Below are 21,665 nucleotides of genomic sequence, written 5' to 3'. Positions count from 1 at the left end.
TAATGTTCATGTGTTTATTTTGTGCCAGTCTGTGGACTAGGTGATGGAGGAATGGCAAGGGGCGAAACAGAAAAAGATTTCTTTGCCTTCAATGGGGCTCCATTGGTAATAACATGGAGAATTGGGACCATGCTTTTGGGGGAAGTAACATAGAAATATATAACAAGGACATATATGTCCATATCTTTTAGGTTATTAATGTTCCTCAACAATTAATTCTAATGAAATAAGGACAATTATAGATGATAAAGCCCAGTACACAAGATCTTTCTTGCAATGGTGTCTGCAGTACCAAAAGTTAGGCAACCAACAGACTATTAAGTAAACACACACAAACACACACACATATAATTGCATGTCTGCTATTTCTAGATTACTTTAAAAACTAGAATGTAAAAATACAAAAATAAATGTGATTGTTTTGGAGGACAGTGATTTTATAGATTTTTTTCTCTATTTTAAAAACTTTCTGTAATGTCATTTTCTCAAGTCCATTTTTAAATAAAAATAAAGAATAAATTCACATTAGCCTAACAAATAATTAAGAATGTAAGACACTGAGGCTTGAAGTTACTTTCTTCAAGATGAAAAATTAAACACTTATGAAATGAATATTTCTTTGCTTCATTCTATACATAATAATGAGATGAAGCCTGTGTGATTAAAAAAAAAAAAGACCATGGGCTGAGAGTCACAGGCTGGGGTTTTTGTTGCTTTTCTGTCAATAGCCAATAGCTAACTCTGACTAAAATTTCTTGGACTGTAATTACTTATCTATAAACTGATGAATCTGAACTCAATTAGCTATTAGTCTATAAAAAGCTTTTAAAAAAGAATAAAAACATTTTAAGTCTATGAAAGGCTGCTATTACAAACAGCTACAACTAATTACACTTCTGTTATAAAGTGAACCTCATTTGAAATAAGGTTTACATTTGTAAACCTGCATTTATCTTTTTATGCTTAAAATGTAATTTTATACATCACTGATAAATCCAGATATACACAATTTTAAAATAAATCCATAAAAATAGTAGGCAGTATCATCCTCAACTTAGAAAAAATAGCTATCTTGCCTTCTTTCTTATTGTAAGAGTACTGGAGTGTCAAGGAGCCATTTGAAAAAAAGTCTCGTGTACCATATGACATTATAACTCTTTACTAAATGAAACAAAAAGATAGAGAGTCCCCTGGGTAGCATGTCCCTAATGAACAGAGAGTTGACATTAAAATGTGACTGGTTGACAGGATAATCTGAAAACCTCGAATGTACTTGGTGCATTTGTATGAATAGCCACGAGACAGGAGCTAAACAAAATTACTATCTTAATTTATTTTGTCATTGTTATATGCATTTTAATTGACACAGAAATTGTTTAAACGTTCTTTTTTGAAGAATTTTGCATTCATAAAAAACAGTCATGTGGAAAATGCATAATAGATTAAGTAAAGGCAGGGCCTATTCCATATACATATTTCTATGTATACATAGATTGTCCTCAATACATATATATTTAACAATTAATAACTAATACTGAAAAGTAAGTTCCATGGGAGCAGGAATTTTTGTTTTTTTTTGTTGACAGATGTATACCAACCTCCTAGAAAAGGGACTGGCACATAGTAAGTGTCAATAAATACTTGTCAAAAGAAAGAGCAGATGATACACAGGAAAAATATCCAATTTCTCACCTAAGCTCATTGAGTTATATTATTGTTAAAATTTCCCTCTCAAAAATGTAGTATTTAGAAAGAAGCTTAGCAGTTTAGTTGTAGGGGTAACAAAAAGGTGATGGTGAATGCAAAAGTAGATGAACACAGGCCCATGAACTACCTTCAATCTTCAGCATGAATTATTAGATTACTGGATACGTAAATGCTTTCAATAGTTTCTTCGTAAAATGGAGCAATAAAGATACTAGCATGTGATATATCTATCTGAGTATGTTTACTGGTTATTTATTTCTTCATATCCAAAACTTAGTGGCTTAAACCACAGTGAACTTTAATAGTTCTTACAGTGTCTGTGTGTCAGCTATGTGAGGATGGCTCATCTGGGAAATACTGACTCAGGGTCTCTTGTGAGGTTACAGCCAAGATGTCAGCCAGAGCTGGAGTCATCTGTAGGTTTGTCTCAGGTTTGCAGATCTGCTGTAAAGAAGGCTCACTCACAAGACTGACAAGTTGGTGCTGACTGTTAGCAGGAGATCTCAGAGTGCCCCCACCCGGGCTTTTATCATGGCTTCTGGAACATGGTCAGAACATGGCAGCCTTGTGGCCTGAGAATGAGTCATGAAGAGAGCTAAAGATAGAAGCCATGGTGTCTTTTGCACCCTAGGCTCAGAAGTCACACTCTGTCACTTTCATGATATCCCATCTTTTGAAAAGGGTCACTAATCGCAGCCCACATTCGGCAGAGGGGAAGAGTGAGGCTGCTCCTTCTGAAAGGAAAAATATATTTGTGGACATATTTTAAAACCACCAAAACTATTTAACTGATTTTATATGTAAGCTCCTTATCCATTGCTATATTCATGAAAGGGAAATAAATGAGGTTGGGAGACTTTCAATTTTACAATAAAATGAGTCATATAATCATCCAAATAGATATTCCTGCACACTAAGAATCTTCCCCCCAAACTAGCCAAGCTATTATCTCCATTTTTCATTTCATTTTGTCTATGAGCACATATTATATGTATAGGAAAACTTTATTACCAAAGCGTCTAATATTTACTGTGTGGACTATTGTAGGTATCTATAAGAACCTCCTTGGGAACATGTATTAACAATGCAGATCCTTGGGTTCCATCCCAGCCCGACTAAATTAGAATCTTGTGTATAAGATAGTGGGATCTTTGTGGGGTTTTTTTGTGGTACGTGTGCCTCTCACTGTTGTGGCCTCTCCCGTTGCGGAGCACAGGCTCCGGACGCACAGGCTCAGCGGCCATGGCTCACGGGCCCAGCCGCTCCGTGGCACGTGGGATCCTCCTGGACCAGGGCACGAACCCATGTCCCCTGCATCGGCAGGCGGACTCTCAACCACTGCGCCACCAGGGAAGCCCAGATCTTTGTTTTTGACAAGCTCCTAAGGGTGATTCTGATTCTGGGTGGTCCATTAACTCTAATTTAATAGGCTCAGGTAGAAAGAACTGGTAAAACAGGGCATCATTTTTAGTGTAACCGTGCTAAAACAAATGTCTGGATATAATTTCCGATGTCAGGGGCTAGTTAATGGAAATAGGATTGCAAATGTGTTTTGTTCCAACTTTATGAACTACAGCATCAAATAGAACTACTAGAGGAAAATCATAATGTTTTCCACAACTCTGCTATAGGTTAGGAACCAAGCAGGAAATATTGATAGGTTTAAATCGTTACAGAAACCTGAAAATTTTTGAAGTGAAAAACTGCATCATTTAAAATTAGGCTTCTGAGTTACAAAGCAGGAAAGGCAAAGAAATCAAGCATCACTCGTCACCAGTTACAAAAGATATTATGGGGCTTCCCTGGTGGCGCAGTGGTTGAGAGTCCGCCTGCCAATGCAGGGGACATGGGTTCGTGCCCCGGTCCAGGAAGATCCCACATGCCACGGAGCGGCTGGGCCCGTGAGCCATGGCCGCTGAGCCTGCGCGTCCGGAGCCTGTGCTTGGCAACGGGAGAGGCCACAACAGTGAGAGGCCCGCGTACCAAAAAAAAAAAAAAAAAAAAAAAGATATTATGGAAAATGTTGCATCACAACAACAAAAGGGAGGAGAAAGTCATGACAGTGACTCTTTCTATACAACAGTAATGTTTGCAACTATCTTCTGAAAATAAAGAAACAAGCCATTGTTTAATATTTGTAAAATGTCAGGAAATAAACAGCTCTAACGTCATTAAATTTTAATTGTATTAAAGCAATTTTCAATGCACATTATTTTACATTACTTTTTAAGTAAATTTGGAGCTTTGTGAAAGATGGCCTACAGCTCTATCTTTTTCCATTCATTCACAATACTGGAGGAATGCAGGCAACAATATATAACATGGATATAAGGTAGGACACATATTTTTAATGGACTCCTCTGAACATATACATACAAAATTTATATCCTTGCAAGATACTCATTTTATCAGCTCATAGACTTCTTGCATATACCCTCATGCATTGAGGGGTTACATTCAAAATCAGTTAATAAATTAACACAAAACAATGTTATATGTATGGTATGTAGAAGCTACAAATATGAGTCCTAAATACAAAAACTAGTGAGTGCCAGAGCCAAAATTTGAATATCTTCCGAGCCACAAATCCCATCATACCATCATCGCACAACCCTCCCTCCCTGAAGAGATAGGTACATGTTACTTTTGACCACAAAAGCCTTATTCATTTGAATTTCCATGTTTTCACCAAACTTTGTGTAAATGTTTTATTTTTCCTTTGCAATTAGTCTCTCCTTATCTATACTTCTATGTCTTCCTTTCAATGTAAATAACATTTTACATGCGATATGTATATAGTTCCACAAAAGAAAGTGTAGGTGGTGGTGGTGATAGTGGGAATCAATTTTAAAACACTAAGGTATTCATATACACACTTTATATGTATGAATTTAGGAATGTAATTGTAATGTCACAACGATACCTTGAAATTTGTACAGATAATTATATTTTATGACATTTACTGAAACTTATGTTTAGCCTTTTTAATAGGCTTTACGTTATTAACCCTAAAGATCCAGGACCAAATAAGTTAATTTGATTAGAATTGTAATACTCAACAAACACTGTCTGATGGAGCTCACATTTCGGAAGTAAAGGGTTCCATATTCACCTTGCAAATGCAAAGTCCCTCAGCATATTTAACACTGTCTGTCTGGAAAAGAAAATCTTTTCTTACTTTTCAATAGCTACTGGCTCTGTATACTAGTTTAAAAAAAAAAAAAACTAGCAATAGGTGAATGATTAAGTGACTTTATTTTAAATTTTAATAGGTTTAAAAAATGTTATCTGTTTTTAGGTTATATATTGCTACATAACAAATTACTGCAAAACCTAGCCATTTTGGTATTATCTAGCATGTTTATGAGTCAAGAATTTAGTCAGGGCTCTGACTAAATTCACTAAATCACTAAGTGATTCTTTGGTTCTATGTAGTGTCAACTCAGTGGTCACTCAGTGGTATTCGGCTACTTATTTTCTCTAATTGAATAAATAGATCTCAAATGGATGAACCAGCCTGGAGAGTCTAAGACAGCTTCGGTCACATTCCCTGTGCCTTGGCTGGAAGGCTGTTCTCAGCTGGGACTGTTCACCAAACTGCTTACCCCTGGTCTCTTGAGCATATTAGTCCCAGGGCTGCTGGCCTTCTTTCAGTGTCTCAGAGCTCCCAGAGATTGTGTTTCAGAGAAAGGATACAGAAACTGCCAGTTTCTTATGGCCTGGAGCTGGAAGCTGACGTAGTGTCTCTTTTGCCATTTTCTATTTGTCCTGGCTGTCACAGAGCACCCCAAGATTCAGGGAGGTGGGTCACAGATTCAGCCTCTAAATAAGGAGAGTAACAAAGAATTTGCAGCCATTTTTAAGCTGCCATAATTAACCAGGGCTCTTTTGCTTGCAAATAACAGAAAACTAAATTGAAACTGAACTAAACAATAAGGGGACATTGTTGGTCACAGAACCAAAAACAGACATGGGCTTTGTGTGCAGCCTGATCCAGGGGCTTGACCTCTGGATCTAGGAACTGGTCATTTCCCAACTTCTGGCTCTTAGTTTACTGTTATCAGAAGAGTGAAGGATGTGGAGCAGCAGAAACAGCAAATGTTCATCACACAATTATATCTTCATCCATCATATGCATGCATATGTGTGTGTATTCATGTGCTTTTAAAGCATCGAAAAATAGTGGTCAGATACAAGACATGCAGAATAGACTTGGAATAAGAAAGCCTGGCTGGGCTGCCCTGGTGGTGCAGTGGATGAGAGTCCGCCTGCCGATGCAGGGGACACGGGTTCATGCCCCGGGTATGGGAAGATCCCACATGCCACGGAGCGGCTGGCCCCGTGAGCCATGGCCAGTGAGCTTGCGCATCCGGAGCCTGTGCTCCGCAACGGGAGAGGCCACAACAGTGAGAGGCCCGCGTACCGCAAAAAAAAAAAAAAAAAAGCCTGGCTGTTCTCCAATTCAGACCCTGAAAGCAGTGAGACCAATTATGCCACTTCCCAGAGTCTGAGTTTTGTCACTTACTGGAAATTACCTCTCCCAGGAGACTGAGTTGCCTTGTATTGCCAAATCTGTCAAGAAAATACTAAAGTGCGCCATGCTTTTGGAGACACTTTACCTGCCCACTCTTCTTGGGGGTCAGTCTTACACCAGGATTCTGACTCCAGACCTACATCCATGATTCTTCTCTTTAATTACCACACTTTGTCTTGTCTGTTGTAGCCTTGCTTATGTTAGAATCCAGCTGAGTTGTATTTATATCAGAAATTTTATATTGTATTTATATCAGAAATTTTACATAAAAATCAGTATTTACCTTCTAATTAATTACCCTGAGTGACTGTCCACCCATTCCAATGATGTTATACAATTAAAGACTTTTTGTAAGTTAAGTTATCATTTGAAATGGTTCTTATAGCCTGCACACATTCTTCTAAACATCTTCAGGAAATGAAATTGTTGACTGTTTTGAAATAGCAAAACTCACTGATAACCATTTTGTAAACCTGTCCTTTGAATCAGTGTCCAATGAACTTTCCCCTACAGGACTACATTATACTATGGTGAGTTCTTTAGTTTAGTCATTAAATTTAATTCATGTCATTTATATATACATGGATAAATCTTAATCTGTATACAGTAATTAAAAATTGTTTTTATTACTTTCCTAATTATTGATTTTCTCTAAGTGACTGAGTGTAACACTAAAGTATACATTAGAACCATGGAAGGAGTGTTTTAAAAGTTAAAATTCTAAGACTTTCATTCCAAAGATTCTGATTCAGAAATTCTCAGGCCGGGACCATAACATACTTGGTTTTTTCCTTTATAAAAAATTTCTTAGTTATTTTTTACACAGCACATGCTTGTTTAAAAAAAAAAAAGTTGAATCTAAATATTCATAAAGCATAAGTTAAATATTCCCCTGTATACTTTTCTTCCTTTTTTATACCTATTAGGTAACAATCTGCTGTGGATCCCTCTACAATTTTGTTTATGCTAAAATAAACATATTTATCTGTTTTACTTGTTTATAAATGGGGTTATATAATAGACATTCTCTGCAGTCTGCAGCTTTTTTCACTGAATAATGCATTACAGATATTATGTCAATATATTTAGGCCAAACTCATCTGCATTACAAACATTATGTCAATATATTTAGGCCAACTTATACAATATTTCATGCCAAGATATGCTACATTTTTTTAAATCCTTTACACACTGATGAATGTTTAAGTACCATTTCTTCACCTGTTCTTTGTCCTGCACTGAGTGCCCCAGAAGAATTTTTTAGGTGGCCTCCAAATCCAATATATTCTTGAACACAATATAGTTTATTGATAATTACAGAAGAAGACATAGAATGCAGGTAATATAACAGAAACACAAATAACTTTAGCAGGAACAAAGGCCATCAGCTTTTTATATTGTCTTGTATTCCTACTGTAAAAATGTCTTCAGTATGCAATATCTTTATCTGCTGGTGTTTTTATTTTGAAATGTGATTGCTAATCAATGGTATCCAGCTTTTAAATTTAAATAAAAATTTCCAAGTTACTTTTTAAAATGTTGCATCAATTCAGACTTCATAAGCAATGTAAGATGGTGTTCATTTCCTTGCATAATTAATAGCACTAGATAGTATTACTCTTTGTAGTTTTTCTAAATTTGAAGAGATAATCATGATACCTCATTGTTGGTTTAATTTACAAAATATATGACACAAAATGTCAATATCTGCAAAATGCAATAATCTCCTATAAACTAATAACCAGAGAAAAAACCCCAATGGAAAAATGTACAAGGATTATGAATAAGCAATTCAAAAAAGGAAATCCAAGTGGCCAATAATCAGACTAAAAAATGCTCAGCCTCATGAAAAGTAGACGACATATCTCCTCAAAAAGGATGTAAGTCTCAAGAGGGAGTAATTTCTGTCTGTTCTGTTTACTGATGGCACAACCCCAGCACCAAGAACAATGCCTGGCACGTGATAGGTGCTCAATAACATATGGTGAAAATTTGGTGTCTGTGCAGAGAGGCTGAAAGTAATGGAAGGAAGGAAGCTGGTTAATAAAAGCCAAAATGACCCCAGACTCACTTATGTCAGATATAACAGAGGCAAAAAAATTAGAAGTGTGGTAAAAAATCAGGTACTAATTGAAGGTACTCTGGCATGTGGAAAGGCCAATAGCTAGGCTTTTAACGAAGGAAAAATGTGCACAAACTCTCTGTACTTTTTGTGTGGTATAGTGGAAGAACACTGTAGATTCAGGCATTGGAGGAGCCTTCAGTGAAATAACCAGTTCTTCATGGGTTAAGCAGTACTTGCCACCCAAAAGTTCTATCCATGTGAACAAAAACTCAAGCCAGCTTCTTATTCCTTCATTCTTATTATGAAAGACCAAATGAGAATCACTAGACATTTGAGGAACTCTTACAAGCCAGAGGAAGAAACAAAGATAAAAAGAAAATGGACCCTAGAGGAAACAGAGGTAATTCAGGGAACAGAGAATATCAATGAAGGAAAGAAAGGAAGGGAGGATGGAAGGAAGGAAGGAAGGAAGGAAAGAAGGAGCCTAATTATCGTCTTCATGGATATTCAACATTGCATCCACAAAACAAGAATCAGATCCTATGAAAAAGTAACAATCAGAAAAAGTAAGGACTAAATCCTAGCACAGCACCAAGTCAGAACACAAATCTAAAGTTTCAAACCAGGAAATACTAGTATAATCATTTTTTAAATATGAAAAAGATAAGTAAGAAATATATGTGGTTAAAAGTAGTTGCCTCTGTGGAGTGAAACAGTGGGAAGCAGTGGTACTAATTCTTCTGGGATATTTAATTTTTGACCACATGTATGAGCATAATTAAAAATATTTAAATGATGAAAGGGTATTCCTTCCTGGATTATGAAGGAGGAAAAAAGAAGGACCTGAACTAAAGTGGTGGCCACACCTCTACACTTTAAAATAATAACTCTTTTTTATAAATTTATTTTTGGCTGTGTTGGGTCTTCGTTTCTGTGCGAGGGCTTTCTCTAGTTATGGCGAGCGGGGGCCACTGTTCATCACGGTGCGTGGGCCTCTCACTATCGCGGCCTCTCTAGTTGCCGAGCACAGGCTCAGTAGCTGTGGCTCATGGGCCCAGCTGCTCCGCGACATGTGGGATCTTCCCAGACCAGGGCTCGAACCAGTGTCCCCTGCATTGGCAGGCAGATTCTCAACCACTGCACCACCAGGGAAGCCCAATAATTCTTCTTTAAAGCAAGATTGTATGAGAACTATATGAGATAATCTGGAAAAATCATTTGTGACCAATTTAAGCCTTTGCCACTCTTTTGCTGTTCATCAGTCAGCTGTTTCTTAGAGTGATAATAAAGAAATCACAGGGAAGGTGCAATCTTAGTGATATAGCGTTGTGTGCACTGAATGGATATCCTAATTGAGGAAATCAAAATGAAATTAGAATTCATTAGTGAACTATTCATTAGCCAGGTAACAGCTTACAGGAGGCCAAATACAGATTTATAACCCATCGGCAGACCCCTGTTAAATAGTTGTCACAAAGCAGGTTCAAGGTAAATTTTTGAATGATTATTGGATAGTTCAAAATAAAGCTGCTTGGATTTCCAAATTATGCAAGTCTATTTTGCTGGAAAGTCAATTCACTATTCAAAGCTACAACCTTAATGCTTGAAAAACAGCATGGCAATAAGATTATATTTTATTTCTCCTATGCCAGAGAGAAGAATTCTGAGTGATCCAAGCCTCCAGATAATGTGGAAGAAGAAAACTGCTGAGGAGCCACTGTTTCCAGCATGAACTGTAGGAGCATGATGGGGAAAAAAAGTGAGTGTATGGACCATTATTGACCTTCTTATATCTCCATTAAACAGCCGGTCTGAGTTTCTTTTGTTCAGGAAGCTTTTGTTACCCAGGTATCCAGTAAGCAAATCTGACAACCTCCTTGTACAAATTCAAACGGCAACTAGTGTGTGTACTATCTTTCGCAGATAATGGATATTTTAATCGTTACTTAATGTAAATAGTGCCTTAATTAGAAAGTACTCTGGTGGTGGAAATTTAGATGGGCTAGTGACAGAGATGATTCCATGTAGCAATCACTGAACCCTTCAAACTTATCACAGTTGGTCACTATTCTGCTGTAGGACCTGAAGAAGTGAATGACATCCAGGGATTTGGTAACAGTGTTGGTGGAAACATGAGAAAGTTGAGAAAATACTCATTGCTTTGTTGGGGGTTTTTTTTGTTTTTTGTTTTTGCGGTACGCGGACCTCTCACTGCTGTGGTCTCTCCCATTGCGGGGCACAGGCTCCGGACGCGCAGGCTCAGCGGCCATGGCTTACGGGCCCAGCCACTCCGCGGCATGTGGGATCTTCCTGGACCGGGGCACGAACCCGTGTCCCCTGCATCGGCAGGTGGACTCTCAACCACTGCGCCACCAGGGAAGCCCTGTTGTTTTTTTCTCATTCTAGATTCTCCTCAAAATCTTCTACTTCTATGTTTATTGAAATTGAGACATAAAGTCATTTCAATTATTTTCTTAGAAATAAAAAGTGAGATACAAAATAGAACGAGAATTTACTTTTTCTCATAACATTCAAAAAATTTAATTTAGTGAAACATCAAAAAGAAATTGAGAGGCTTCCCTGGTGGCACAGAGGTTAAGAATATGCCAGCCAATGCAAGGGACATGGGTTCGAGCCCTGGTCCAGGAAGATACCACATGCCGCAGAGCAACTGAGCCCATGCTCCACAACTACTGAAGCCCACGCACCTAGAGCCCATGCTCCACAACAAGAGAAGCCACCGCAATGAGAAGCCCGTGCACCACAAGGAAGAATAGCCCCCCCTTACTGTAACTAGAGAAAGCCCGCACGCAGCAACGAAGACACAACACAGCCAAAAATAAAATAAATAAAATAAAAAAGAATAAAAGTTCTTATAATATAAAAAGAAAGAAAGAAAGAAAGAAATTGAAAGGCAAACTGCTAAAACATTTCTGGGCTAGAAGTTGAGGATTATCACTTATAATTCTGTCTTTGTCATCAAATACCTGTATGTTCTCTACCTGTCATAGGGTCACATGTAAATCAAATGAGCAGTTTGGAAAGAGAAAAAGGAAAAGAAAATGTTATTTATATTTGATAGTTATTATTGAACTGTTTCATAAGGGATAAGATACAATAAAAATACTTGGTCAATAATATACTGTTTTGATAGAACCATACAGTTAATCTATCAAATGATTTAGCACTTCTCCAATCCCAAAACAAGTTACTTTTAAGGTTTTTTTTTTTCATTTTTGAGGTAGAATCACATAGGAAACTATCTTTAAATACTATAAAATACCCCCAAAAAAGTATAGTGCCATCATCCTAGCAGAAGTGACAATTTTGTACCAAATTTTATTTTAAAATATGATGAATTTCTGTGTATATATTTTTTTAGGTTTTTATTTGTTTGTTTTTTTATACAGCAGGTTCTTATTAGTCATCAATTTTATACACATCAGTGTATACATGTCAATCCCAATCACCCAATTCAGCACACCACCATCCCCACACCCCACGATTTTACCGCCTTGGTGTCCATACGTTTGTTCTCTACATCTGTGTCTCAACTTCTGCCCTACAAACTGGCGCATCTGTACCATTTTTTCTAGGCTCCACATATATGCGTTAATATGCGATATTTGTTTTTCTCTTTCTGACTTACTTCACTCTGTATGACAGTCTCTAGATCCATCCACGTCTTAATAAATGACTCAGTTTCGTTCCTTTTAATGGCTGAGTAATATTCCATTGTATGTATGTACCACATCTTCCTTATCCATTCGTCAGTCAATGGGAATTTAGGTTGCTTCCATGATCTGGCTATATAGTGCTGGATGGCTAAATAGTGATGCAATGAACATTGCAGTGCATGTGTCTTTTTGAATTATGGTTTTCTCTGGGTATATGCCCAGTAGTGGGATTGCTGGATCATATGGTAATTCTATTTTTAGCTTTTTAAGGAACGTCCATAGTGTTCTCCATAGTGGCTGTATCAATTTACATTCCCACCAACAGTGCAAGAGGGTTCCCTTTTCTCCACACCCTCTCCAGCATTTGTTGTTTGTAGATTTTCTGATGATGCCCATTCTAACTGGTGTGAGGTGATACCTCATTGTAGTTTTGATTTGCATTTCTCTAATGATTAGTGATGTTGAGCAGCTTTTCATGTCCTTCTTGGCCATATGTATGTCTTCTTTGGAGAAATGTCTATTTAGGTCTTCTGCCCATTTTTGGATTGGGTTGTTTGTTTCTTTAATAATGAGCTGCATGAACTGTTTATATATTTTGGACATTAATCCTTTGTCCGTTGATTCATTTGCAAATATTTTCTCCCATTCTGAGGGTTGTCTTTTCGTCTTGTTTATGGTTTCCTTTGCTGTGCAAAAGCTTTGAAGTCTCATTAGGTCCCATTAGTTTATTTTTGTTTTGATTTCCATTACTCTAGGAGGTGGATCAAAAAAGATCTTGCTGTGATTTATGTCAAAGAGTGTTCTTCCTATGTTTTCCTCTAAGAGTTTTATAGTGTCCCATCTTACATTTAGGTCTCTAATCCATTTTGAGTTTATTTTTGTGTATGGTGTTAGGGAGTGTTCTAATTTCATTCTTTTACATGTAGCTGTCCAATTTTCCCAGCACCACTTATAGAATAGACTGTCTTTTCTCCATTGTATATCTTTGCCTCCTTTGTCATAGATTAGTTGACCATAGGTGCATGGGTTTATCTCTGTGCTTTCTATCTTGTTCTATTAATCTTTGTTTCTGTTTTTGTGCCAGTACTGTATTGTCTTGATTACTCTACCTTTGTAGCATAGTCTGAAGTCAGGGAGTCTGACTCCTCCAGCTCCATTTCTTTCCCTCAAGACTACTTTGGCTATTCACGGTCTTATGTGTCTCCATACAAATTTTAAGATTATTTGTTCTAGTTCCATAAAAAATGCCATTGGTAATTTGATAGGGATTGCATTGAATCTGTAGATTGCTTTGGGTAGTATGGTCATTTTCACAATATTGATTCTTCCAGTCCAAGAACATGGTATGTCTCTCCATCTGTTGCTATCATCTTTAATTTCTTTCATCAGTGTCTCATAGTTTTCTGCATAAAGCTCTTTTGCCTCCATAGGTAGGTTTATTCCTAGGTATTTTATTCTTTTTGTTGCGATGGTAAATGGGAGTGTTTCCTTAATTTCTCTTTCAGATTTTTCATCATTAGTGTATCATTAGGAATGCAAGAGATTTCTGTGCATTAATTTTGTATCCTGCTACTTTACCAAATTCATTGATTAGCTCTAGTAGTTTTCTAGTGGCAATTTTAGGATTCTCTATGTATAGTATCATGTCATCTGCAAACAGTGACAGTTTTACTTCTTCTTTTACAATTTGTATTCCTTTTGTTTCTTTTTCTTCTCTGGTTGCCGTGGCTAGGACTTCTAAAACTATGTTGAATAATAGTGGTGAGAGTGGACATCCTTGTCTTGTTCCTGATCTTACAGGAAATGCTTTCAGTTTTTCACCATTGAGAATGATGTTCGCTGTGGGTTTGTCATAGACAGCCTTTATTATGTTGAAGTAGGTTCCCTCTATGCCCACTTTCTGGAGAGTTTTTATCATAAATCGTGTTGAACTTTGTCAGAAGCTTTTTCTGCATCTATTGAGATGATCATACGGTTTTTATTCTTCAGTTTGTTAATATGGTGTATCACATTGATTGATTTGCATATATTGAAGAATCCTTGCATCCCTGGGATAAATCCCACTTGATCATGGTGTATGATCCTTTTAATGTGTTGTTGGATTCTGTTTGCTAGTATTTTGTTGAGGATTTTTGCATCTATATTCATCAGTGATATTGGTCTGTAATTTTCTTTTTTTGTAGTATCTTTGTCTGGTTTTGGTATCAGGGTGATGGTGGCCTCATAGAATGAGTTTGGGAGTGTTCTTTTCTCTGCACCTTTTTGGAAAAGTTTGAGAAGGATGGGTGTTAGCTCTTCTCTAAATGTTTGATAGAATTCACCTGTGAAGCCATCTGGTCCTGGACTTTTGTTTATTGGAAGATCCTTAATCACAGTTTCAGTATCATTACTTCTGATTGGTCTGTTCATCTTTTCTATTTCTTCCTGGTTCAGTCTTAGAAGGTTATACCTTTCTAAGAATTTGTCCATTTCTTCCAGGTTGTCCATTTTATTGGCATAGAGTTGCTTGTAGTAGTCTCTTAGGATGCTTTGTATTTCTGCAGTGTCTGTTGTAACTTTTCCTTTTTCATTTCTAATTTATTGATTTGAGTCCTCTCTCTCTCTTTCTTGATGAGTCTGACTAATGGTTGATCAATTCTGTTTATCTTCTCAAAGAACCATCTTCTGGTTTTATTGATCTTTGCTATTGTTTTCTTTGTTTCTGTTTCATTTATTTCTGCTCTGATCTTTATGATTTCTTTCCTTCTGCTAACTTTGGGTTTTGTTTGTTCTTCTTTCTCTAGTTCCTTTAGGTGTAAGGTTAGATTGGTTATTTGAGATATTTCTTGTTTCTTGAGGTAGGCTTGTATAGCTAAACTTCCCTCTTACTACTGCTTTTGCTGCATCACATAGGTTTTGGATCATCGTGTTTTCATTGTCATTTGTCTCTAGGTATTTTTTGATTTCCTCTTTGAGTTCTTCAGTGATCTCTTGGTTATTTAGTAACGTATTGTTTAGCCTCCATGTGTTTGTGTTTTTTATGTTTTTTTCCCTGTAATTCAGTTCTAATCTCATAGCGTTGTGGTCAGAAAAGATACTTGATACGATTTCAACTTTCTTAAATTTACTGAGGCTTGATTCTTGACCCAAGATGTGATCTATCCTGGAGAATGTTCCATGCGCACTTGAGAAGAAAGTGTAATCTGCTGTTTTAGGATGGAATGTCCTATAAATATCAATTAAATCTATCTAGTCTATTGTGTCATTTAAAGCTTCTGTTTCCTTATTTATTTTCATTTTGGATGATCTGTCCATTGGTGTAAGTGAGGTGTTAAAGTCCCCCACTATTATTGTGTTACTGTCGATTTCCTCTTTTAGAGCTGTTAGCAGTTGCCTTATGTATTGAGGTGCTCCTATGTTGGGTGCATATATATTGATAATTGTTATATCTTCTTCTTGGATTGATCCCTTGATCATTATGTAGTGTCCTTCCTTGTCTCTTGTAACATTCTTTATTTTATGGTCTATTTTATCTGATATGAGTATAGCTACTCCAGCTTTCTTTTGATTTCCATTTGCATGGACTATCTCTTTCCAGTCCCTCACTCTCAGTCTGTATGTGTCCCTAGGTCTGAAGTGGGTCTCTTGTAGACAGCATATAGATGGGTCTTGTTTTTGTATCCATTCAGCAAACCTGTGTCTTTTGGCTTGAGCCTTTAATCCATTCACGTTTAAGGTAATTATCAATATGTATGTTCCTATGACCATTTTCTTAATTGTTTTGGGTTTGTTTTTGTAGGTTCTTTCTTCTCTTGTGTTTCCCACTTAAAGAAGTTCCTTTAGCATTTGTTGTAGAGCTGGTTTGGTGGTGCTGAATTGTCTTAGCTTTTGCTTGTCTGTAAAGCTTTTGATTTCTCCATTGGATCTGAATGAGATCCTTGCCAGGTAGAGTAATCTTGGTTGTAGGTTCTTCCCTTTCATCACTTTAAGTATATCATGCCACTCCCTTCTGGCTTGTAGAGTTTCTGCTGAGAAATCAGCTGTTAACCTTAATGGAGTTCCCTTGTATGTTACTTGTCATTTTTCCCTTGCTCCTTTCAATAATTTTTCTTTGTCTTTAATTTTTGCCAATTTGATTACCATGTGTCTCAGCATGTTTCTCCTTGGGTTTATCCTGTATGGGATTCGCTGTGCTTCCTGGACTTGGGTGGGTATTTCCTTTCCCATGTTATGGAAGTTCTCAACTATAATCTCTTCAAATACTTTCTCTGGTCCTTTCTCTCTCTCTTCTCCTTCTGGGACCCCTATAATGTGAATGTTGTTGCGTTTAATGTTGTCCCAGAGGTCTCTTAGGCTGTCTTCATTCCTTTTCATGAAGTTTCAGGAAGTTTCCTGATGGGAGGGACTGGTGGTGGGTAGAGCTGACTGTTCCTCTGATGGGCAGAGCTCAATAAAACTTTAATCTGCTTGACTGTTGATGGGTGGGGCTGTGTTCCCTCCCTGTTGGTTGTTTGGCCTGAGGCAACTCAACACTGGAGCCTACCTGGGCTCTTTGGTGGGGCTAATGACAGACTCTGGGAGGGCTCATGCCAAGGAGTACTTCCCAGAACTTTTGCTGCCAATGTCCTTGTCCCCACGGTGAGCCACAGCCACCCCTCACCTCTGCCGGAGACCCTCCAACACTAGCAGGTAGGTCTGGTTCAGTCTCTCCTGGGGTCACTGCTCCTTCCCCTGGGTCCCGATGCACATACTACTTTGTGTGTGCCCTCCAAGAGTGGAGTCTCTGTTTCCCCCAGTCCTGTCAAAGTCCTTCAATCAATTCCCATTAGGCTTCAAAGCCTGATTCTCTAGGAATTCCTCCTCCCGTTGCCGGACCCCCAGGTTGTGAAGCCTGACCTGGGACTCAGAACCTTCACTCCAGTGGGTGGACTTCTGTGGTAGAGGCGTTCTCCAGTCTGTGAGTCACCCACCCAGCAGTTATGGTATTTGATTTTACTGTGATTGCGCCCCTCCTAGTCTCATTATGGCTTCTCCGTTGTCCTTGGATGTGGCGTATCTTTTTTGGTGAGTTCCAGTGTCTTCCTGTTGATGATTGTCCAGCAGCTAGTTGTGATTCTGGTGTTCTCACAAGAGGGAGTGAGAGCACGTCCTTCTATGCTGCCATCTTGGCTCCTCTCCCTCTGTGTATATTTAAATAATAAAACGTATTTTCCTTGTTTTCAGAGTGGAAGATAGAAGCAGTACTTGGTTAGACACAAAAATAATGTCTCAGTTTAAAATATTATCCACAAAATCCATTCCCAAGAGTGTAAAGTCAAAAACTGTATGTTGAAGATATAGGTTAATTTTAAGAAAATTTAAATTATTTTAGGCAAATTATTTTGAGAAAAGGGTTATAATTATTCGTTCCATTAAAATATTTTTCCTTATTCCACTGCAGTTTAACCAAATAAGAAAAAAACTAAGGAATTAAATTTTTTTTTGGTTTGGCTAGTTTAAAGGATAATGAGCAAATGAGGTAGAGACATGGAAAGGAATCAGATTTACAGTACATAAATTCCAGAAGGAGAACTTGAGACATTATTCAGTAGGCAGTGTTGAACCATAAAAGAACACTAAGGTAGGCAGTGGCAAAATTATAGGCTACTTTAAAGAAGATTGATCTTGACTATCTGAGAATTGACCTCTGAGAGTTGTATTTCAGAAAAGCATTGTTAATAAGTCTTTGCTATACGCCAACATCTAAGAAGTAAAGGTATGTGAAGGAACCCTTACTTTGGTCCTGCCCTTGAAGTAAACAGTCACTCAGTACTTTAAAATGCCTTACAGATGCCACCACATCACCTTGGTCAGCTAGGTATACTTGACTTGAATATTTTTCAGTACCAGGTCCTATTAACATCCAAAAAGATCTGCAGATGTCTAAGACACGTTTTCATGGTTCACTTTGCCTGCTAGGCTTCTGTTTCTGTGTATGTTATTTCTAGGCTTTACCATGTCTCTCCAGATACTAAACCCAGAAGAATCTTTGAGATGATCCCAAGATCCACTCCCAAAATTTTACATAATCATAGAAAATTTCACCAGAGGAGATGGAGGAGTGCTTTGTATCACAGCAAGACAAACAACCTTTAAGCGAACATGAACTAGCATCATTTTAAATTATCTTTTAGTCTACTCACCTCCCCAAAGCTTACTGATCTCCATCATTCCAGCTTCTTTTCATTTTATGAGCATCTCTTTCCCTTTCTTTTTCATCACTCCTTATTTTTCTCTTCTCCATTCTGGACCAAAAACTACAAATTACTAATCCCCCACCCATCATAAATATAGCTTCCTTCCCCTACATATGATGATTTGGTATCTCACAACATTCATGCCACCCTGGCCCCATCTGTTCCTAAGAATGCATACAAAGTGTTTCCAAATGAAAATACATCGCTTCCCAAAAGGTCTAAGTGCTAGCTGGTAAAATAAATAAATTTCTCCCCCAATTAACTGCTTCAGAGTTGAAATCTATGTTCAGTACATAATCTATGCACAATAAAGAGTGAATGCTATTTTTTCCAGCTTTATTGAGATATAATTAACATAACATGGTGTTAAAGTTTACAACTTGTTGATTTGATACATTAATATATTACTAAATAATTACCATTATAGCCTTATTTAACACATGCATCATGTCGCATAATTACCGTCCTTTGTAGTGAGGAGACATTTAAGATCATACCAACTTTCAAGTATGTAATTATTAAATATAATCACTATGCTGTACACAGTAAAGATTGGATGCTATTTAGTTAATTTCTTGGGTTAACGGGCTGGGGGCTGTTGGGGGGCAGAGGTAAATTTTGAATCCAACTCCAGACCTCTATCACTTATCTCTTTTTGTGTCTTCTTAGAGTGTGCATGTGTTTCATTGACTTAATCGAAGGATAAGACCCTTTGAGAATAATTAGCACAGATCTCAGATTTGACCTCAAGATCTGGTCTTTTCATCCCTCTGACTGTAGTTTCTAGAAGTAAATTTCCAAGTGACTGTGTTTTGACTTATGTCTTGGACTGGATGCAATAATTATAAAAGTAAATACAAAGAAAACCTGGAATCCCCACTTCTTTCTGATCTGAGCTACAGTGTTCAAGTCTTAGACTCATGGTCCTTGGTTATAGTAAGGAAAAGAATACTAATATCTGGCCAGAGCCCAGTAGAGCTGTAAGAAAAAAAAATTTTTTTTCCCAAGAAAACACTGTTAAGAGTTTCAAATTAACATTTTGTAATTATAAGTAACACATGTTTTATAGGCAAAAAAACAGTTAATTTTTGCACATTTGAATATTTTTCCAAGATAAATAGAAGACTGAAATGTTATTAGATGCTGATACTGAAGTATAGCTCATATTGCTACACACCATGCTTGACAGAGAGGATGGACCAATTTTTTAAGTTGACTTGATAAATATATTTGAAAGTAAAGGCTTTAGAAATTTAACTTTTATTCCAGCAAGTAATATGACTAAATATGATTACAGATGGAAAAGGAGAAAGATACATTTATAAGGGAAGTATTATCATTCCACCACTAACACCATCAATATCGTAGTTAACATCTTCGAGCAACTTTCATGTATCAGCTATTGTGCTTGAACATATACACAATGTTTTAATTAATTCTTTCAGAAACCCCATTTTAAAGATAAAAGAGGTGAACTTTAGGATTTTTAGGTCAATGACTTAAGGTTACGCAACCCGAAAAATGTCAGGTTCACAAGGTTCTAGGACAAGATACCGCCCTGCCTTCCAGAACTAATATTTTATGCTTATATAAACACTGTCTTCTGAGATCCAGACACATTGGAACTATACTAAAAACTTGGGGTAATCTCATGTTTCTGTAATTTAAACTAATGAAGAGTCTAGGTGCCTTGGCAATAGAGAGGAAGCAGATAAGAAGTAGAAACGAATAAGACAAAACTACATATTTGGGGTGATTGACATCATTAGCCTTCGAGTGTGACTGATTAATTTGAATTTTGTTATCACTTGTTCAGTCTTGCTGTGTAGTCTGTCATATATTATTGTAGGTAGCTAGCTGCATATAATAATTTTTTCATTTCTGTGAAATCTGCCTAGGTGCTATGGTGATAGTCATTATAAAATGAGTAAAATAAAATTAAGACCACTACGTGTATAGGAAAAAATCAATAAGGTAATAACTTAAAAGTAGACATTTGGTTTTTTATATATTGTTAGAGCACAGAAATAGAATTACATTTGCCCTAAACAGTTGGTGTCTCCAGTTTTACATTAATGCATATGAAAGAGGTAGAAAGAAAAAAAGTTAACATAGAGTGATTGCATGAAAAAAGTAAATCATGTAAGATGTTCTATACTGAGACTAAGAGTATATAATAAAGCATATTGTTTCTGGTTCGGGGGTTCTAAAATTAAATTTCAAAACTTATTTTGAAATATCAGTCCGTACCTCATACAAGTTTTCCTAAAAGTATGGTTCCGCCCTTTTTGTTCATCTATATTCAACAAAAGAAAATGGAAAATACCCCCCTTTTTCTTTTAAACTACTGACTCAATTACTACTTGGTATTTGGCAGACAACCAAGAGTAGACAATTCTCCACGTGACAGTGTTTTTTTTTCTTCCCACACATTCATCCTCCCTAAATTCAAAATATGTGTCTTCTGATGACAACAGATTGAACATGTCTTTGGAGAATTTGAGAAAATATCCTAGAACTACTGTGATTTCACTATCTCCTGTTCACATCAAACACTGCCCATCCCTTTCTCAGGAGCAGAGAAGCTTATGGGAGCTTGAAGAACAGAGTCCATAAAGTTTAATCTGCTCTTTTACATTGTGAGCAGTTTGTAAATCGATTCCTTACCAGATGCTGTAATTCTTTTGGCCTGAAGATAAATTGTTGAATTCCAAGAGAATACAATACTAAGAAAACCATTAACCTTGACAATTCAGAGACCAAATAAAGCACATTATTCATTTGCTGTTCTTGTAAAAGAGTATCAAAAAGTTAAAAGAACATTCATGTACATCTTTTCACCTATTTAGGAAAAATAATTGACTTATTTATGAACGACAAGAGTAGAAATTTCATTAAGGAATGTAAAATTAATGGAAAAATGAAAGCTGAGGAATCTCACACAAGATACAGCACAGTCTTATCGGTATGTTGGCAGTCAGGGCTTCCTTTTTTTGTTTTGTTTGTATTGTTTTTGTTTTTAATAATCTTGCTCTAGTGACTTTTTTCTCAACTGAAAACTCAAAGAGTCTGAGGCACGTTAGCTATTGGTGATTGGGTCTGGAGACTTTCATTCAGAAAACTTTACGAGATACACTCCCACATGCAGAAAAAGCCCAGGATTCCAAGAGAGAAGCATTCTTATTTTATTATCACACACTCATCTCCAGCCTCTGTGAATTTATCATTCCCTTGACGACTACCTGTCTCACCTTAGAAATTAACATATATTTTACTTTTCTTTCTCTAACATTAAAAATTCATTGCAATGAATAATATAGCAGGGCTGTGTATAAAACTAAACTATCTGCATCCTCTTTTAAATGTTTGTTCTTCAGCAGAGAAACTCTGAGGAAAACATATTGAAAGGATGAACAGTAATTTAATTTTTTATCACAAGCATTAGTGGCAAATAAAGGACAAAAGTA

The 21,665-nt window shown here is 36.9% G+C and overlaps 1 long non-coding RNA gene across 2 annotated transcripts in view; it reads left to right on the top strand.

The window, feature by feature from the left end:
• LOC307196932 overlaps positions 1 to 21,665 on the top strand; it is a 386,149-nt gene that overhangs the window by 290,731 nt on the left and 73,753 nt on the right. Inside the window, exon 3 of one of the 2 annotated variants that reach the window (XR_013831291.1) lies at positions 9,959 to 10,065. This is a non-coding gene — a long non-coding RNA (uncharacterized lncRNA). Of the gene's footprint in view, positions 1 to 9,958; positions 11,913 to 21,665 lie in introns of those variants that run through there. The other variant, XR_013831292.1, reaches the window with a different exon arrangement.

This window comes from Stenella coeruleoalba, assembly GCF_951394435.1.
Source record: "Stenella coeruleoalba genome assembly, chromosome: 14".
Taxonomy (NCBI): domain Eukaryota; kingdom Metazoa; phylum Chordata; class Mammalia; order Artiodactyla; family Delphinidae; genus Stenella; species Stenella coeruleoalba.
Note: the sequence above shows the minus strand (reverse complement) of the source record. Positions and strands in the feature narration are given on the sequence as shown.